The sequence below is a fragment of the Danio rerio genome, chromosome 20 (genome assembly GCF_049306965.1).
Source record: "Danio rerio strain Tuebingen ecotype United States chromosome 20, GRCz12tu, whole genome shotgun sequence".
Lineage (NCBI taxonomy): Eukaryota > Metazoa > Chordata > Actinopteri > Cypriniformes > Danionidae > Danio > Danio rerio.
In genome coordinates, this window is record NC_133195.1 from 41,423,233 (window position 1) to 41,442,884 (window position 19,652).

At 38.4% G+C, this 19,652-nt stretch overlaps 1 long non-coding RNA gene across 1 annotated transcript in view; it reads left to right on the forward strand.

The window, feature by feature from the left end:
- The first annotated feature begins 4,021 nt into the window (after positions 1-4,021).
- LOC141379399 (uncharacterized) overlaps positions 4,022-19,652 on the forward strand; it is a 42,318-nt gene continuing 26,687 nt past the window's right edge. Inside the window, exon 1 of the long non-coding RNA XR_012395999.1 lies at positions 4,022-4,163. This is a non-coding gene — a long non-coding RNA (uncharacterized lncRNA). The remainder of the gene's footprint in view (positions 4,164-19,652) is intronic.

A 19,652-nucleotide genomic window follows, 5' to 3' on the forward strand; every position in this document is an offset into this window, starting at 1 on the left:
TATTTAGAGTTACAGCATCATCTACAAGATGGCGACAGAAGCCACTCGTGAGAGGAGGAAATACCCAGCGTAAAATTTAAACTACAGCTGATCAAATCATTATAAAACTGGTAAGTGACATTCTAAGTCGATCTCTATCTCTCTTGTATGTTGCACTGCTGTATTTATAATAAGTAGTAATTAGTAGTGTGAGATGGGACTCGCATATCAGGAATGTATGTATTTTGTGTTTGTATTGAGTTACTTTTTGTTGGCCATCTATTTCTAATGAGTATCCTGTTTTCGTTCCTGCAGAGCTCAGTAAAAAGAAAGAAAGAAGAAATGGTTAGCGAAATGTCTTTAGTGTTTTTCCTTATCGCAGACACAACAATAAGCTGGTAGTGTTTGCTTTTCTTTTGCTTTTTCTGGATTAATTATGGTGATATTCCGATTGCAACAGAAAAATATTGAAATCTCTGTAGACTGACGGCATTTCACGCCGTTCAGCCCTATAATCTTAAAATGTGCGCAAAATCACCTTTTTTGTCATCACTTTAGACATGACGCTAGAGAGTCATTCAAATACTAGCGTTAAAATGATGTTGGTAAAAGAGGTTTCTGCTGTTCTGACGTCAGCTGCAGATGTGAATGAATGGCGGTAGAAAGTAGTTCCGCATACAAAAGGGTTTTTGAGACTGTGTGTGATTATATATATATATATATATATATATATATATATATATACACACACACACACACACACACAGACACACATATATATGTACATATATACACATATACATATATACATACATACATACACACACACACACATATATATATATATATATATATATATATATATATATATATATATATATATATATATATATATATATATATATATACACACACACACACAAACACACACACACAAACACACACACTTATACACACACACAAAATTATCCTATCAAACTGTATTAACGCAATGTCACACCAGTAGGAGTCCAATATGGCTGTATAATGTCACTGGTGGGGCAGTAAGACACTCTGCCTGCGGTCTTGTGCCAAAGCACGTCTTTTACCAGTGCCGATATACAGCCATATCGCACTGCTGCTTGTGTGATGTTGCTCATATATTTATCTTCTAAAAATCTATAAGATTACACATTTTATCTTTCAAAACTCCCAATGTGTTAAGCTTACAATGATTGTAAACTTTTCATGACAGGAAGGAAACACTGCATCACCGGAGGCCTGGAAACTGCAGCTCTGCATTAGCCTGATAAAGACGAATTCAGTGTCTCTCTGATGCTAAATAGAGAGAGAAGCTCCTGCCGCGACCTTCAACATCATTCAACCAAGGTGGATTAACTTCTGCTGCATTGAAGGAAAGGGGCCTGGAGGCCAGATAGAGAAACATATTAACCAGCTTTATTGTGTCTCACCGGACAACAATTACTTCAGCGTTGGCATCGTATGAAAATTAAATGTAATCACTGAATGGCAGCAGCAGGTGTCTCGTTCCTCTTGTAAGTTCACTGCAATCGACAGAAAGGCCTTTGTCTCTCTGTCTCAGGGAGATTTTGCTGTCTCCGAGATGCATGGTGTGTGGGTCATCATTATCCAGCTCTCTCTATGGTTATCAGGGGGCACTAGCAGGCTGTCACTGCGGGTTATCAGAGCCAGCGGCTGAATAACTCAGACCTGCAGCACTAACATTGCTGAGCGCTTCACATTACACACAACCCGGAGGAATAATGAAAGAGCTTGATGAATCGTGATGCAAAGGAGAAGATGAATGATAAAAATCTAGTAAAAAACAAATGCCTGTATTTAAAGGGGTAATTGACAAACAAAGAAAATTTGTTTTTTAATTGCTCGCCGGGGTGTCACGGTTGCACAGTGGGTAGCACTTTCATCTTACAGCAAGAAGGTCACTGGTTTGAGCCCCGGCTGGGTCAGTTGACATTTCTGTGTGGAGTTTGCATGTTTTCCTCGTGTTCATGTGGGTTTCCTCTGGGCTCTCTGGTTTCCCCCACAGTCAAAATACAAGCACTATAGGTGAATTAAATAAGCTAAATTGGCCGTAGTGTATGTGTGAATGAAAGACTGTATGGGTGTTTCCCAGTGATGGTTGCGGCTGAAAGGGCATCCGCTGCGTAAAATATATGCTGGATAAGTTGGCGGTTCATTCCGCCGTGGCGACCCCTGATTAATAAAGGGATTTAGCCAAAAAGAAAATGAATGAATAATTGCTTGCCACTGAGTTTCTTCTGATGAACACAAGAAGATATTTTGAAAAATGTTGAAAACCTGTAACCACTGACTTCCATAGTATTTGTTTTTCCTACTATGGAAGTCAGTGGTAACAGGGTTTCAGCATTCTTTAAAATATCTTCTTTTGTGTTCTTCAGAAAAGAAAAAAAATATGGGAAGGTTTGAACCACTTGAGGGTGAGTAAACAATGAGTTAATGTTCACTTTTGGGTGATCTATCCCTTTAATATATCGATTTAAATTTTTTACCTCAATGTTTTAACGAGTAAGTACTAAGTAGTCTGATTCTGGATGGTTCTTGTGTATGATTATGGCAATTGTGAGGGTTTGATTGACTGCAACCTCTAGTACTTTTTAAAAAATGTAATATTTAAAGTTCTAAGCCCTCTAAATTATCAAAACCCACATAGCAAAATTGATCCAGCCCAGCTCTGGCTGATACAATCTGCTTTTGCTTGGCCCACATGCCGCAGTGAATTACGGTACATGAGTGGAGCAAGTCTGGCTTCCAGACAAGTGCCAAACATGGACCATATCTGGGTCAAGTCACAGCCAAGTTAATAACCCCTAACTGGGCCTAAACTGGGCTAGATAGGTTGGTGTGTCACGGCTGCAATGCAGTTGATAAACCCAAGAAGCATTGAACTTTTTGCACATTATACGCATGTTCTTCCTTGTAGTGACCTGATTGGTATAATTTTTTCTTTACTCAAAAATAATTTAAATGTATTTTTAAATGTGGGTCAAGAAAGACAAACTTATGTAGCCCACATATCGATTTTTAACATCTGGCCTATATACAACATTTTACATCCGGCCCATGTCTTGTGCTCTGCCTTAAAAACGGTGCCATCTCTGCCAAACCCGGGCCATGTTTGGCCCGCATGCTGTATGACAGTGCTGGATGAATGCCTGCTGTGCCAGGTTAATGCCAAGTATGAGCCAGAATTTCCTGCTACCTGGGAATGATCAAAACCTTGAAGAAGAACCTGTTCTACACTTTGCACTTACATCAAGATTTTTTAATCAAATGTAATCGCTAGATCTAAATACTTCTGAATATCTTGTTATGCTGTCTTAAATCACAGAAACATTGTTTAGAAGCTGCTAAATCATACAGAGAAGGATTTAGTAAGCAGAAATGGGTGCAATATTTGACACTGAATTCAGAGCAAATTATATAAAAAGTATCAAAAAATTTCCCTAATATTTGACTTACTGTACTGGATGATAAGAGCAAACACAAATGTTGAATGGTACAGTTTGGCCAACCACAAACAGATATATTTATTAAAATTATATTTTAGTCACCAAACATATTGTGAAATTAAAAGATAATACAATTAAATTCAAGCAAAGTTTTGCAAATAAATAAATAAATAAATAAATAATCAATATTTGCTTCTCTTGATTTGTCCTCTATTTTTAATTTGGATTTAATATTTTTCTGTAACATAAATTTGGGTATATGTTAAACTCTTAAAATGCCAACTTTTTTTGGTTTGTTTTTATACATTTTTATTTAATACGTTTCATAATTATTATTTTATTTATTTAAATTTTGTCAAAGAAGAGTCAACAAATGATCGTAAATGTCATACTTTTATTAGGCTATGCGTCAGTCTTTACAGGGTTGGCTTTCGCTCTGCTCCAATAGCAATTAGCATAATCATTGCTTGCTGCTGTGCAAGAAAAAGCTGCTCGCATGTGGGCGCGACCGGAAAAAAGTTTTCCCTAATTCCGGTCTCGATCGTCATTTTGTGAAATAGGCATACACGTGTGAAACAGTAACATGTCAGATCTCACCGTATTCTTAAAACAGATGGTGACAGATCCAGGATCATAAGTTTACTATCCAATGAAGCCATGAAAGGATTTGTGAATGACGACGCAACTGACTCCGTAAGTCTCAAGATAGTGTAAAAATTATGAACGTAAATAAGTTACTGGACTAACGATCACAATGTAGTTTTTTTAAGCATAATTTAGACACAATCCTGATCTGGATTTGTAAGTGAAAAATGTTATTTCAGATTAGACCACTTTATGAGGTTAAGAATGGGTCTGTAAATATTTTAAAGTGTTTTTTTTATATTTAACTAATACCTTCAGTTATTAAAACGGCTGTAATTTATGCATGCCGGGGATGTACATGGTTTCCAAAGAAATGCTACAAGCCTGCACATATACAACCTGTAGTTATTTGTATGCCACTGTTGTTTTGTTTTTGTTTTGTTATTTATTTATTTATTTTAATTGTTGCCTAACACTAACATATAATTAATTTTTTGTTGTTGTATTAAAGCAGTAATGTAACATTTCAATTTTTAGTTTAACGTGATTTTGTGTAAATCTATGATTCCTGGGTCAAAATAAAATCTCCAGCTTTTAACTTCGTATATTTTATAAATGCCTAGGAAACAACCTTTTGTTTATGATTAAAACAAAGATATCTTAAGCGATATATTCCCATACTATATTAAGCTATATGCCCACACTTTTTTTCTGGCTAATACGTTTGTGATGATACAAGTCCTTTCTTATTTTCTCTCCTTATTTTCTTCTCATCCCAACTTTGTCAAACTTAAAAGCACTTCACAATACAATATACACATTTCAAAACTATATTCAAATTTAGGATGGACACAAAAATGAAGTATGCTACTGTTTACATACCTGTTTGGGGACTTGTATTTCAGTGCTGACAGAAGGAAAACCATTTCCAAAGTCATCTGTATTTACTAGAGCAAACACTGGGATGATCCCTTGGCAGATTAGCGAGAGAAAACATAGCTTGTCAGTCAGAAATGGAGGCCGGGTTGAGACCCTTCCAGTCGGTGTGCCCTCCGTCAATCATGGAGAAAAACCCCAAGTTAAAGGATAACAGTAACAGCACACTCAGCTGAAGAGCTGAGTCTCTGGACACACTGCTATTTCAAACAACACTAAAGTAGTTGTTGGCCATTCGGAAGATTATTTCAGCCGTACTCCTTAAATAACAACTATTTAAAAAAACATTGTTATATGATTTCAAACTATTTTTTGGCTTGCATATTTAAAAGGCAGTGCACCGTTCTGTATCAAATATTCATTTGAGCAAAGATAATTTTTCTTTGTATTATGTGGCCTGCTAAGAAAAAAAATTATCGAAAAAAAACCTGCAACAAAATGAACACTGAAACAAATATCAAAGTCAAATGAATATAATTATAATTATTTATGATTTTTTTATGATGTAGGGCTGTACAATATATAGTTTCAACATTGATATCGCACATCTGGAAAAGTCACATCGCAGGATCTTCCTTGCTTAAATGATCTAAGATGATTTGACAGAACCTGGATCTGTTCATCTTGATAACTGATTTCTGGCTAATTTGGTTCTTCAAACAAGCTTAAAATCAGATTAAAATGTCTGGATGAACTGATATGAGATCTCTGCGTGAAGGACAGATCTATTGATCTTCGAAATCATGATCAGCAATGCAACAATTGGCTGAAGGCACAGCAGCGTAATGACATCATCTGATTAATATTCAATTATGTGAGCGAAATTATATAACATTCGTAGTAAACCCTGTTTTAGATATGATACGCAATAACTTTCCACCTTTGTTGTGTTCTGGAGGCTTTACACTTTCATCTGTCAACAGTATTTAGCAATTTATTTAGTTTTACATTTCAAATTGTCAATAACAAAGTCCAGCTAACTGAGTAATCCACGTACCGAGAAGGGAAGGTTTAGCCATTGTGGCCTGCTAAGAAAAAAAATTATACAAAAAATCTGCAACAAGATGAACACTGACACAATTTGTGATGAGGGATTTTTTTTTATGATCGTTGAACCCTTCAAATTTTGCAAATAGAGATTCTGACTTGAAAATATCTATTGAAAATAGCGTCTATTAGAATTTAATGAAAAATATTTAGCAAAAACTCCCAAACGTTGCAACACTCACATGAGGTGGATTTCAGGCAATTTGAAAAAGAAATATTTAGCAAAACTGTATAAGAAACTTTTTTTTTTCACATTTAAAGGTCACCTGTAATGTTCAGAGGCAGAGAGAGCTCAAACACACTACGACATTAGAAAAGGCATGCAAGTAGAAAACACTAACACATTTAGCAAACATCTTAATCAATTTGAAAGCATGCACATGCATAAACAGAATTATGCTGCTAATAAAACAGACAATGGAAATTAATCTAGGGACCCCAAAAAGTGACATACCTGACTGCTTCCTGTTTAGAATCCGTAATCAGTTCAGTTGAAGGCAAAATTCTTAACCCTCCTGTGAAATTTTTAATTAGTTTTAATTAGTAATGTTTAGTGACAGCATGGTGGCACAGTGGGTAGCACAATTGCCTTACTGCAAGAAGATCGCTGGTTTGAGCCCCGGCTGGGACAGTTGGCATTTCTGTGTGTAGTTTGCATGTTCTCCCTGTGTTTGCGTCGGTTTCCCCCACAAGTCCAAAAATATGCACTACAGGTGAATTGGGTTGGCTAAATTGTCCGTAGTGTTGTCTGTAAATGTGTGTGTATGGATGTTTCCCAGAGATACGTTGCAGCTGGAAGGGTATCCGCTGCGTAAAACAAAGGGCTGGATAAGTGGGCAGTTCATTCCGCTGTGTCGACCCTAGATCAATAAAGGGACTAAGCCGAAAAGAAAATAAATGAATGAAGGGATGTTTAGTGTAATTGAGGCCTTTGTGAAAGGTCTTAGTTTTGTGTGTAAAATAAGATGCTGTAGTCTTCTTTACACGGTTAAACGCTTGATTTGCCTCTCCAGAAATCCTCAGCAGGTTCATTGAGTTCTTATTTTAGTCAGTGAAGAACAGTTTGTATTATAACGCCTCCCCTGCCAATGCCTTCGAAGCAGGGCCTTGTGCACCGAAGGAGGACACATTAAAAGCGGCTCTGCTGTGTTTCTGTGTTAGCGTAACCCCACTGACTCCTCAATGCTAGTCGCTCATGAGGTCAACAACGGAGGATCCACAGTTCCCCTTCAGCACCCACATCCCCCATCAGCCCACATCGTTTAAAAGATCAGCAACACTGGGACCACTATCGATTTTTCTCTCTTACTGCTGAGTTCATGTCTAGGAGTTTGGCAGTGCTTGTTATGTTCTGGCCCCTTTGTCAACTGCATAACCCCGCTGATGTTTCTCTGTGATATTGGAGGGAGGACGATGAAATTGTGCTGCCAGAGACAAAGGTCAAGGAAATTACTGCCGCGAGAAAATGTGAGATCCTGCCAAAAAGGCTGAGACGAGCGGAGATGAATTGCTGTCAGGAAATGAAGAATGGAGGATTTGGCAGTAATTTCTCAGCCTTTGTTCTTCGACCCCTTCTTGCTGATCACTCCTCTCGTGTTTCCCCTTCATTGATTCGCCTCAAACTGTCAGTTGATCTGGAGAGGTTGGCAATTATCTACTTTAAAAAGATAGTTAGACCAAAAAAATTGACTGACATTATAATTTAGGGCTGCACAATATGTCGCTTCAGCATCAATACCGCACATCTGGAATAGTCCATCGCATAATCTTCATGTCAAGTATGGGTTATTGTTGACCAGGAGCTTGAAGATTAATGGCAAAGTGGATTGTGGATTTTAAAGTTTATAATTCACATTAGATTTTATGTTAAAGGTGCTGTATGTAAGTTTTTGACTCTTCTTAAGCATAAAAATACCATAATATGTTTGCAGATATTTAAGAAACATGCCAAGTGAACATTCTTGTTTATCTGAAAAATAATGCTGAAGTCAGATATTCTGACAGATATTCGACAGTATTTTGTTACAAAGAAAACAGAAGTGATATAGCTTTGGCTATTTATTTATTTTAGATATGGCTATTTATATTGTTAATAATTTGCATAGTTAATATTGTTCTTTGTTCAGTTTATAAAGATTTTTCAAATGTTATTTAATAAAAAAAAAAGTTTTACAAATCTTTTTTTCCCACCCCCCACAAAGAAAATAAATAAAAAATCGTGATACGAACTGAATCGTGGGTCAAAAATCGTGATATGAACCGAATCGTGGGTTTGGTGTATCGTTACAGGCCTAGGTACTTGCCACAAAACATAAAAAAATAAAGAAAATTGTTCTAAGCCATAAAAGTTAAGTATTAATTCTTAAAGGTCAAGGCTGATAGAAATGGAAATTGCTGGATGGAGAATACACTAACCTACATATAGGTTAGGTTATAATATGGTGCCAAACAGTCAAAAACAGTAGTTACAGACACTATATGGATTTTAACAGTCAAGATTATTTGAAGTACCCGGATGAGGCAGTTTTATTAATTTCAGTGGTTATCTGGGAATAAATATTCATTGAATGCGGCAACACTAAAGCTCCAAAAATACAAATTTATTAAATTAAATTTGGGAATAACATATTGGAATGTTGTGACTGACCAATCAGAATCAAGTATTTTAGACAGCCATGTACTAAATGGAGATTACAGACCTTGGAATGTCCTGATTGACCAATCAGATTTCCAAGTATTCCAGAGAGCTAATAAATAGCATTTAAGGCCCTGCCAGGTGGTCAAAACCACATTTTTTCCATGCGGTTTCGCTGTTTGTCAACTTAATCTCTCAGCAATTCGTATGGCTAATTAGTGGCTAATGTGTACAATCTAATTTGTACCATTTAGTATGATTTGCTCATGCCCCAATGACTGTTGGGTTTAGGATTGAGGTTTTTAAAATCGTACATTTTCGTACAACTGAACTCGTGCGAATTAGCCACTTAACTGACAAAACGCTGAACACTTACATTTTCTTGTGAGATCAGGCTGGTTTGTCCACACGAAAATGCAGTATCAGGTGTCTGAAACAAAACTTTTTGGACACTACACTAATGTGTGGACTGTGGACACTACAACTGTGTTTTTCACCTCATGACATTGGCATGCGCAGTGTTTTCTCCTTTCTTATTGGCCAACATGGCTGGGTTCACATTAAACACAGACGCAAATGAGGTAAATTGGTACGTTTGTGGAAAATGTAGCACATATTTTGCATCGTTTGACCGTAGGACGGTAAATCCCCTCTGTTCTCACTTTTGCATTGACTTGTATGCAATTTACTCGCACAAATGTTTAATTCCCTGTTTGATGTGAACCCAGCATAAAAGTGTCATTAGTTCCACCTGTTGGTTCAGCATGCCCTTAAAGGCCATGAAACCCCCTCGTTTCAGCAGGGTGTTTTCACACCTCTACTTTGGAAAAAGTCAGAAAAGTGGGCGTGTCCAGCTCTGTTTAGGGGGAGTGTCGGAGGAACAAAAGAGGAATGGTGTGGGAGTGTATTTAGGCACGCGCTGAGTTTCAGAGTCAAAACACACACACACACACACACATACGCACAGGAGAAAGTGACTGTGTTTACATGGACATCTGTAGTCGAATTATTTGCCAAATTAATAAATGGTGGACTTTAACTGCAGTTCTTTCATTCAGGGAATTCATTCATGCCCCTCGCGACAAACGAGATATTTGATTCGAGGAACTGCTCTAAGCGTGTATTTTTCATGCAATGTTTGATACCGCACGGCGAATGAGAGAAAAAAACCCTCAGCGTTTCCCGGAAACTTAGATGCACTCGGCAGGTAGTGTCAGAAAGCCGCGTGTGTTATTCTGGTCACAAAATGCTGTGAAAATCCTACACGAGGTTAAAGTTTGGTTGTGGTGCTAACATGTTTACACTCGGTGCAATAGTTAGTTTGATACAAACAAACTGAAAAACAAAGAGCACTGGTCGCTCACTTACCAAATCTGTAGAGACAGGACAATCACCAGCAACTAGAGCCGCGTCTTTATTAGGAGGAGACTACCTGCGAATCCGGATCTCAGCGTTTGCAGATGAGAACAGCTCTCAGGTAAACAATAATCCTCCTTAGACACGTAAGTTATTGTTGTCGAGCGTCGCGTACACTGTTAATCCACACGTGACTCCAGATGAGCTCTTACAGAGAGAAAAGGAAAACAAAACTTAACTGCAGCAAACTGTAAAAGCAACACTTCACGCTTGTTTTGCCAATACAACGTGGCGTCTCTGTCGTGAAAACACTGTGACAGTAATGAATATTAATAAAGTTGCACAATAGAGAGCGCTGATCTCATGCATTAATGCAGCACACTCTGAGACGTAATAAGGCACACTCTGGTACAGACGTCCAGTCTGCACGCTGGAATACAACGCTATTATCTCATGGCTGTGACGCAGCTTCAAAAATTAGTTTCAAACCGGAAGTTTGCTTGAAATAACGAAAAAACAACCAATTTACACTTTTTAGTGAAATATAGGTGTCCTACTAGTGTTTTTAGCAGTGTGGGACACGGATACGACTGTCAACAGCTCAACAAATGTGTTTTGGTGTTTCGTGACCCTTTAACATGCATCACAGTGTTTCTGTGTTTTTATGTGGACAGAGGTTAAAAAAAAAATTAAATAAATAAATAAAAAATGGAGAAAACTCCATTCATAAAAATACCTGTATATGTGTGGACATGGTCTAATATACTGTATCCAGTTTTGGCTTTTGTTATACTGCAGTTTTGTCTGATTAGTGCAAAAAGATGGCAGATCTGTTTTGTTTTGTAACAAAATTAGAGATGATAAACCGTGCTCTGCAACACCCTTAGATCTAGATTAATTCTATACGTTCAACCTAATGAGAATGAAAAAGGTGTAATTTACTGATTTGCACCAGCTTCTTTTTCCTGTAGCTGCTTAAAATAAATTAGTTAACAGCACAAGACCCCAACCAACCTTCTCCATTCCCCATCAGTGCTCCTTCTAGAGTGAAATTAATACTGTCTTGATTCCCCCTTGCATTACCTCTCTCTCTCTCGTTTTCCCTCCTTTGCAGCTCTCGCCACCAAATTTGACTTTGCTTGATGTGCGAGCCGCAGTGAATCCTCCATGCTTGAAGTTTTTTTCCCCTTGCGTGACTGGCTGTATATGTATCTCGCGCTTTTGACATCAGGTAATCTTGTTTTGCGGCAGCCGCGGCGTGTTGTGACATTTTATTGCACAGACATGGTATTTCAGATGTGCAGCTGAGCGTACGGCTTTTCTCTCTTGCTCTGTGTTTTCATCGCTCTGCCTCTCGGTCAGCCATCGATCTCCATTTGGCTGCTGTGGTTTAGTAATTACACAGCAAGCACAGGGGCACTAAATGAGTTGATTGCGCTTTGATGCCTCCTGGGTCCCTCCGACTAATGCGCTTCTCACGCAGGCCGATGTTTAACTGCTTAGGAACCAAGTCAAACAAAGAAATCATTTCATAATTGCATTATGAGATAAGACCTACACAATGAAAATTTGCTCGTTCAGTAGAGACCTTCTGATAGGACGCGAATACAAAGGGGAGGATTGTTTATAAATTTTTTTTTTAATTGAGAAATGATAAAATAAGCCAGTTCATCGTCTTTTAGGGCCTACTCGCACTATGATATGCGAACAGTGCCCGGGCCCATTTCCCGGATAGTTTGAGAAGTGTGAGTGCTCTGAGTCGGGCTCAGGCACGGTTCACTTGGCTGGCCCTGGCCCGGTTGAAAGAGGTGTGCCAGAATGTGGTTCACTTGTAGTGTGAGTGCAAAGCGCGCCTGAGCCCAAAACTGAGGGCGAGACGTGACTTTTAAGGGACTGTTTCATATGCGCTTACTTGTAATCATTCTTACTGTTTGATAAATGTAAACTGTCGTAGATTTAGGGTTGGGCATCTAAGCTATAATGCCGATCCGATACACATCTCGATACAAAGAATACGATCCGATATATTAGCGATACATTTGTGACATATTGCGATGCAACACGATACGATTCACACCCATATCACGATACAATGCGATAATTCAGCACTAACTAATTAGATCAAGTTTATGAGATTATGTGAAAGAGGATGCTGTGCCATTGAATGAGTTTGATTATTTATTAACCAAGCAAAACCAAGACTTTTTTTACAAACTGGCATTTCTCTCAGAGCCAGAGTGTCAGTTTACAGTAGAGGGCCATTTTAGAACATATAGCACATATTATTTAAGTATTTTCAAGATAAACAGAATGTATAAGTGCAATATATATTAAAATATATATATTTGCACTCTTTCAACATAATGGTTTATCATTGCACAACAAGAATTGTGATTTAACTTTTCAACTATGAAAACAAGTTTTACAAAGATATTTTGCCACTGAATTTTCAAAACTTAAGGTCGTGAACTAGCAGTGTTATGCTGCTTTGAAACATCACTGTCACTGTAAACAACAGGCTGATAAAAATATAACAAACCAGCAATCTTCTTGCTGTGAGGTGGTCATACTACCCACTGTGCCACCGTGACACCCATTATTTTTATCATTATTATTATTAATATTATTATTAAAATTAAATAAAAATTAACAGGAGGAGGTGTTTAAAACCTTCGTTTTCCGTGACACTAGGCTGAATATCTTTGCAGATGAACAATGCATTAATATCCGTTATTGGCGTAGAGCGCACAAAACTGTTGCGCATGGAAAAAAACTTGCAATGCTGTTCTCACCACTTTTGGAGCTGGTAGCTACAGTTGAAGCAGTGCAGGAAGCCGGGGATGTAGGAACACTGGAAGATGCTTTCACAACAACACTGTGGCGCCGCTTCAAGTGAGATTTCAGATTAGTCGTACTGCCCGCGTATTTACAGATGCGCGGCACATTTTGCAAATTGCATCTGCCCTGTCATGTCGTCCATCCTTAAATCCATAATGTTGCCATACTTTAGATTTAAAACTCAGTGGGGAATAAAACGTTTGCTTTGCTTCTCGCGCTTTCTGAGGGCGCACCACTAGCTTCATCCGCACACCTGATACACTGAGTTGTAGTGTAAGTGTACACATCCGCAAATCCGTTGCTAAGGCATACTTCATGTAGGTCGATTAAATTATGCGTCAAAAACAGGTTAACAACACTTGCTAATAAATAAAAAATACATTCTATGTTAAAAATATAAGCTGTATCTTGGAAAAACCGATGCATCTCGCAAAAACCGATGCATCTCGATTTGCTTCCAAATTTCATTCATCCTCTGCTGCTCTACCGATGCACTCGCATCGTGCACGCGCATGACCGCGTATCGATACATATCGATTAATCTTCGTATCCCTACGTAGATTATTAAAGACGCAAACCCCTCACTGCACCACAGCTGCATTTACTTTAACCAGCTAAATTTACTTTTTAATTTCTTTTTTGAGTGATCTACACCTTTAAGGATATAGCAGAGCTCTGCCAACTGGTTGGTTGCATGAACCTTTTTCCAGTCCTCAAACAAATGAAGCTCCAGAATAATCCGCACAGGAATGTTCTGTAACATGAACTCTTTTCTAATACCACCGCTAGACAATATGAGCTGGGGTATTTACTTCTGCTTGCCTGCCAGAAAACAGGAGACACTGACCTGTCAGACATGAAAGCTCTTTTTTCTGCTTTGGTGCTTTGTGTTCAGAGCAAACATGCATTGTGAACTGTACAAGCATTGAGATCACAGCTGCTCTTCAGCACTATATGTGTCAAACGACACATCCACCTTCTCTGAAGCTTCTGCTCATCACATGAGATGCTCAGAAGCTTTCAACCATATGAAATTTTTCGCATGACTTTCAACCTTTCTTAAATTTATGTCATTTGAGGTGCTCAAGTTGGATCTGGGGTGGCACGTTGGCTCAGTGGTTAGCACTGTTGCCTCACATCAAGAAGGTCACCCTGTGTTCTGTTGATTTGTCCTATGTTGTCAGATTGCCCTACCTCCCATTCAAAAATTAGGTATTGCACATTTTGATGACGCAATATGCTCCCCATCAATATACTACGATTTCACTTTACCAGTGTAAATTTTATTGTGGAGTAGTGTGATAAGAAGCTGTAATATCACCCTAACCTACCTAATCCCTAACCCCAACCTCAGAACCATTCAAATACAGTGTTGGTAATATAATCTTATGGGTTGGATAAAATGTCAGGACACCAGCTGGGCTAGTTGGCATTTCTGTGTGGAGTTAGCATGTTCTCCCTGTGATCATGTGGGTTTCCTTTGGTTGCAGTATAGGTGAATTGGATGGCGTATGAGTACATGTAAACGTGAGTGTATGGGTGTTTCCCAGTACTGGCTTGTGAATGGGAGGGTATCCGCTGTGTAAAACTAATGCTAGAACAGTTGTCGGTTCATTCTGCTGTGTTGACCCCTGATAAATAAAGGACTAAGCGGAGAGAAAATTAATAAATGAAGTTGGATCTGAAATTCACAGGGTTCCCGCGGGGTCTTAAAAAGTATTAAAAAGTCTTAAATTAAAAAATCAAAATTTATGGCTTTAAAAAGTCTTAAATTTGCTGTTCTAGGTCTTAAATATATTTGCACAGGTCTTATTTTTGCGATGTCCATGTAACGCTACATCTAATGCTCATTTAAATTATTTTTGTTGTTGTTGCTAGGTTTTTTAGGTGTTGTAGTTCATTATTTCACAAGTCCAATTGTAATTTGCGGTATTACAACTACAAAAAAGTCAACTTGCAATAGCCAATCAGCTTTCTGTTTTTAAACTTAGTGCGCGCAGCGAATGTGAAGTCATCGCTGTGTTTGCGGAAGTTCACTTTGAGTGTGCGCGACATGATTTCAGCTGGCAGAGTATGCCGTTATTTCACTGACAAATGTCGCAAGCGCAGTTTTATAAGTTGGGAGCGTTGTAATGCGAGAGAGCGAAATTTAAATAACTTTATTTTACCCCTAATTTTGTGCTTTTACATTTTCTCTCGCGTGTTTTTGATATTGCGATTATAGGTCTTAAATTTAATACTTAATGGTCTTAAAAAGGTCTTAAAAGGTCTTAAATTTGACATTATGATATCTGCAGAAACCCTGATTCATCCTAGGACGTGAAGTGATTTTGAATACATTATGACTACATTTAGATTCTTCTTCTCACCATGGCAGATTTTATTGAATTAAATTGTGGCAGAGTGGGTAGTGCTGTCACCTCACGGCAAGAAGGTCGCTGGTTAGAGCTTCAGTTGGTTCAGTTGGCATTTATGTGTGGAGTTTGCATGTTCTTCCACTGTTGGCATGAGCTACCTCTGAGTGTTCCGGTTTCCCCAACAGTCCAAATTCATGTGTTGTAGGTGAATTGGCTAAGCTAAAGTGTCTGTAGTGTATGCCCTGGTCCTCCAGTTTGGGTGTTGAGTATTGGGCTGTTGAGTAACGACCCATCTTATAAAAACTAGATGTTACGAAACATCGATGTGGTGTCAACCTTGATATAAATGGCCCTGGGAATAAGTACGTAAAGGTGCATCCCAAATTGCATAGTTATGAACTATTCTAAGCCATTTTGTAGTATAAATAGTGTTAGTAGTGCATTCACACTGAAATTTTAAACAGAATAAGTGCACTTTAAATACCCAGATAATGCAATTATTCAACCGTTAAAATGAAGGGTGCTTTTACACCTACACATTTGTTTTGAAACCTGTCCTGTTCGCCCATTTAGCATAGTTCGTTTGGCATATGTGAATCCAGCAATCGCGCTCGGATCAGCGCCAAAACAATCTGTCTAAGATCGCCTGAATGAGGTGGTCTCTACTCGATTGAAAAGAACTCTGAAGCGGATCGATTGTAGTGAGAATGCGATATGATTCGAGCCCGGCTATATCACAGTGTTTTATGGATATGTAATAGGCATAAGGCTATATGAAGAGAGAATTATGAGTAGGGGGGGAGGTCATTCCAGACATCCTGAGTCTCTTGGAAGTTCCGAGAGTCTCCCGCAAATGTACAGAGACTCCAGGATGCCCACAAATGAGTGATAATCACCACCAAACCACCCTCCCTGACAGCTGAGCGGGACTATGCAAAATAAACTGTGAAACTCTGACCAATGTGAGGAGAGTTTACTCGCATGTGACTTGTTTTAGCTCTTTTGGTCTGTTTAGAAACTTTGCCGTGTGAAAGCGAATGGCACTAAGAACAAAGAGCAACAATGTCACAATTTTAATTCCTGTTTCGGAACAAATGAATCGTTTCACAGGTGTGAAAGCACCCTAAGGGTGCTTTCACACCTACACTTTTGTTTCGGAACGTATCTCGTTTGCCCAGTTAGCGCGGTTCGATTGGCATATGTGAACAGGTTACAAAGTAATCGCTCCGAGATCGCTTGAGTGAGGTGGTCTCGGCTCGATTGAAACGATCCCTGGAGCGGTTCGATTGCAGTGAGAAAGCGATCCGATCCGAGCGCGGTTATATTACAGTGTTTTATGGATATGTAATAGGCTTACGGCTACATGAAGAGAGAATTATGAGTAGGGCGGGAAGTTTCGCGAGTCTCCAGATGCCCGCAAACGAGTGATGATCTCCCGGCAATCTCGCGTCTCTCTCCCAGTTCTCAAATAGGCATCGTCCCGCACCCTTCTCACCCCTCCCCACCGTGTCTCTCCTCAGACACGTCACGCGCGCGCACCCTGTCAATCACAACCAAACCACCACCTCCTGACAGCTGAGCGGAACGCTGCAAAATAAACCCTGACACTCTGACCAATGTAAGGAGAGTTTACTCGCACGTAACTTGTTTTAGCTCTTTTGTTCCGATTAGAGACTTTGCAGTGTGAAAGCGAACCGCTCCAAGAGCAAAGAGCAACTATGTAACAATTTTAATCTCTGTTTCGGAACAACTGAATCGATTCACAGGTGTGAAAGCACCCTAAGTGTGTAATGTTGGACACCATACACTCAAAAGCAGCTACTTTGATCAGGTAGTGAAGGGGTGGAGCTTTCACACACTGATGTTGGATTCCACTATTTATTTTGGACTGTGAAAGCAAAATTCTCCTACAAGAGTGATTATACCACCTTCCAATGGTGGAGTTATTCTCATGGCATGTACTATTTGGTAGTTGGGTCATTTTTTTTCACCAATTTGGCAATGGTCAAACGTCATCTGGGAAATGGTTGATTTTCTGTTTAGAAAAAACCCATCAGTGTTCTGACAACACTACATACATATGCTATGCTGCTGAGAGTGTAAGTGCATAGGTACATAGTGTATAGTGTGCTTTTTTGGAATGCAGCTTAAGTAAGTACTTGAGTTGAATATTAAGCTGTTAGAATGTTTTCAGCAATAGTAATAAGAAATTAAATATTAAATCAGAATCTTTGAGTAATTTTTGAAGAATAATGTGACATTGAAGACTGAAGTATGATGCTGAAAATTACAGAAATAAATAACATTTTGAAATATGTTAAAATATACAATTGTAAATTGTAATAATATTTTATTAATTGGCTGTATTTTTTAATTAATAAATGCACCATTGTTGAGCTTAACATTTCTTTTAGAAAGAAAAAACAAAATTTGGAACTTTAGACAAGTATTTAAATGTACATTTATTTATGTTGTCTAATATTTGAGGAAAAGTACACATACTGTACACCCTATTAAAGCAGTCTTGCTATTGTTATGTACTGTATGTGATTTAAAACTGTGCGCATCATTAACCGCAGGTCTTCACCTTCTTCATGAATGCTGATCCAGTTCTGTACTGTTGTATTGTTGCTGAAAGTGTTCTGCAATTTAATTAGGCCATAAATTATATCTCATCCATTTAATGACATCCAAACGTCCTTCACGGCCCCTGTAAAACCTTATATTTGAAATCTATACTCTGCCCAAAGGCTCCTTTTAAGATCTCGCTAACGATAAGACCCGAGTTGAGTTGGAATTAAACTAGGCAATCTTAAAAACATTTGTCACCTTTCACAGTGCACAATGAGCTGAGACACAATGGCTGAATAAACACTGTCTGCCTAACCACTGTCTGTTTGACATTGAGGACTGTACTTTCATTTACCCTGGTCTGTCAGCTCCATCACATCACTTTACTCCTGCATTATTTAGACCTGCGCCATGAGTGCTGACTCTGAGTTCCACACTCTTCCATACTGTGCAAAATAACAAAGCTTTTCATTGAAGAATATATAAATCAATAATAATAATTATTATTATTGTTGTTGTTATTGTTATTATTATTATTTAATTGGCATTGTCAATAAAAAAAATTCCCATGGTCTATGTAAATATTATATTCTGGAAGCTGGAATATTCACCTTATTCTCTGCCAACGAGTGGGCGCTGCCATTGAATCTTTTTGGCTTGAGACTTCCGGTCTCATTCACTTCCATTCATTTTTTGACGTTAAAAACTGCTCGTGACGCTGCTTGATGCAATTTGATATTTTCTTATTATATTATTCTACTTGGTCTGTATAGTCATGCAAACATTTATTTGTAGAGCAAGTTGTTTGACCGTTTTCTGCCGATTATTATTCCTAGTCATTTCTCCCATAGGCGACTGAATCCGAAGTTCTAAGACAATCGCGAAAACAGGCGCACTTCCACATTTTAAAATAAGGCCAATAGACAGTAGTTTCAGTCAGTTTAATCACATTTCTATTATAATGTGCTGCTTTAAATTGCAGTCGTTTAATTTAATTAAAGTCGGTTTCTAGGAAAGTCTCTTCATTTGACCACCATATTTGCTCTTGTAAACTGGCTCTTTTTATGGTTCTTCATTTTCCTTCGAAACTTACTTTTAAAATCTCTAAAGGTTATTTTTTAGCTACTGTGCTCCAAAACAGTCATCAAATTTGCATTAAGAGGGGTATAGAGTTTTCTGATATCTACATACAAGTAACCCAAAATCTCCCAAATGGATTATATCCTTAGACATTGGCCCTAGAATGAAAATCTCAGCTTTTACCTTATTTGGAAGGCTCATGAAAAATAATGACTTCTTGTCTCATGTCTCCAATGCTAATGCAGCATCATGTACTGAGAAATAAATATACATTTTTATTTGTGTAGTTAGCAAGCAAAATCTGTCATTACTCTCTCATCAGTCTCACATGCTTTGTCCTAAAGCAGTGGTGGCCAACCCTGTTCCTGGAGAGCCACCTTCCTGCAGATTTTAGTTGCAACCCATATCAAACACACCTGCCTGCAATTATCATGTGATGTTCAGGTCCTAATTAATTGGTTCAGGTGTGTTTGATATGGGTAGCAACTGAAATCTGCAGGAAGGTGGCTCTCCAGGAACAGAGTTGGCCATCCCTGTCCTAAAGCAACTACTGTATGCTTAGTGGTTGGCCGGTGGGCTGCAGGAATTACACTTATTACGAAGCCATACTTGCATGCTATTTCAGACTGAGTATTCAGAGTAGCATGGTAAACGATATAGGGACGCATCACAGGTTGTCATTGTTCAAAAATGGACCAATGTGAATATAAAAGCAACTTCAGCTCAGTAAAGCAGGCTAGGCGGAATAGCGCTATTGACTGAAGTTTTGTTGTTAAA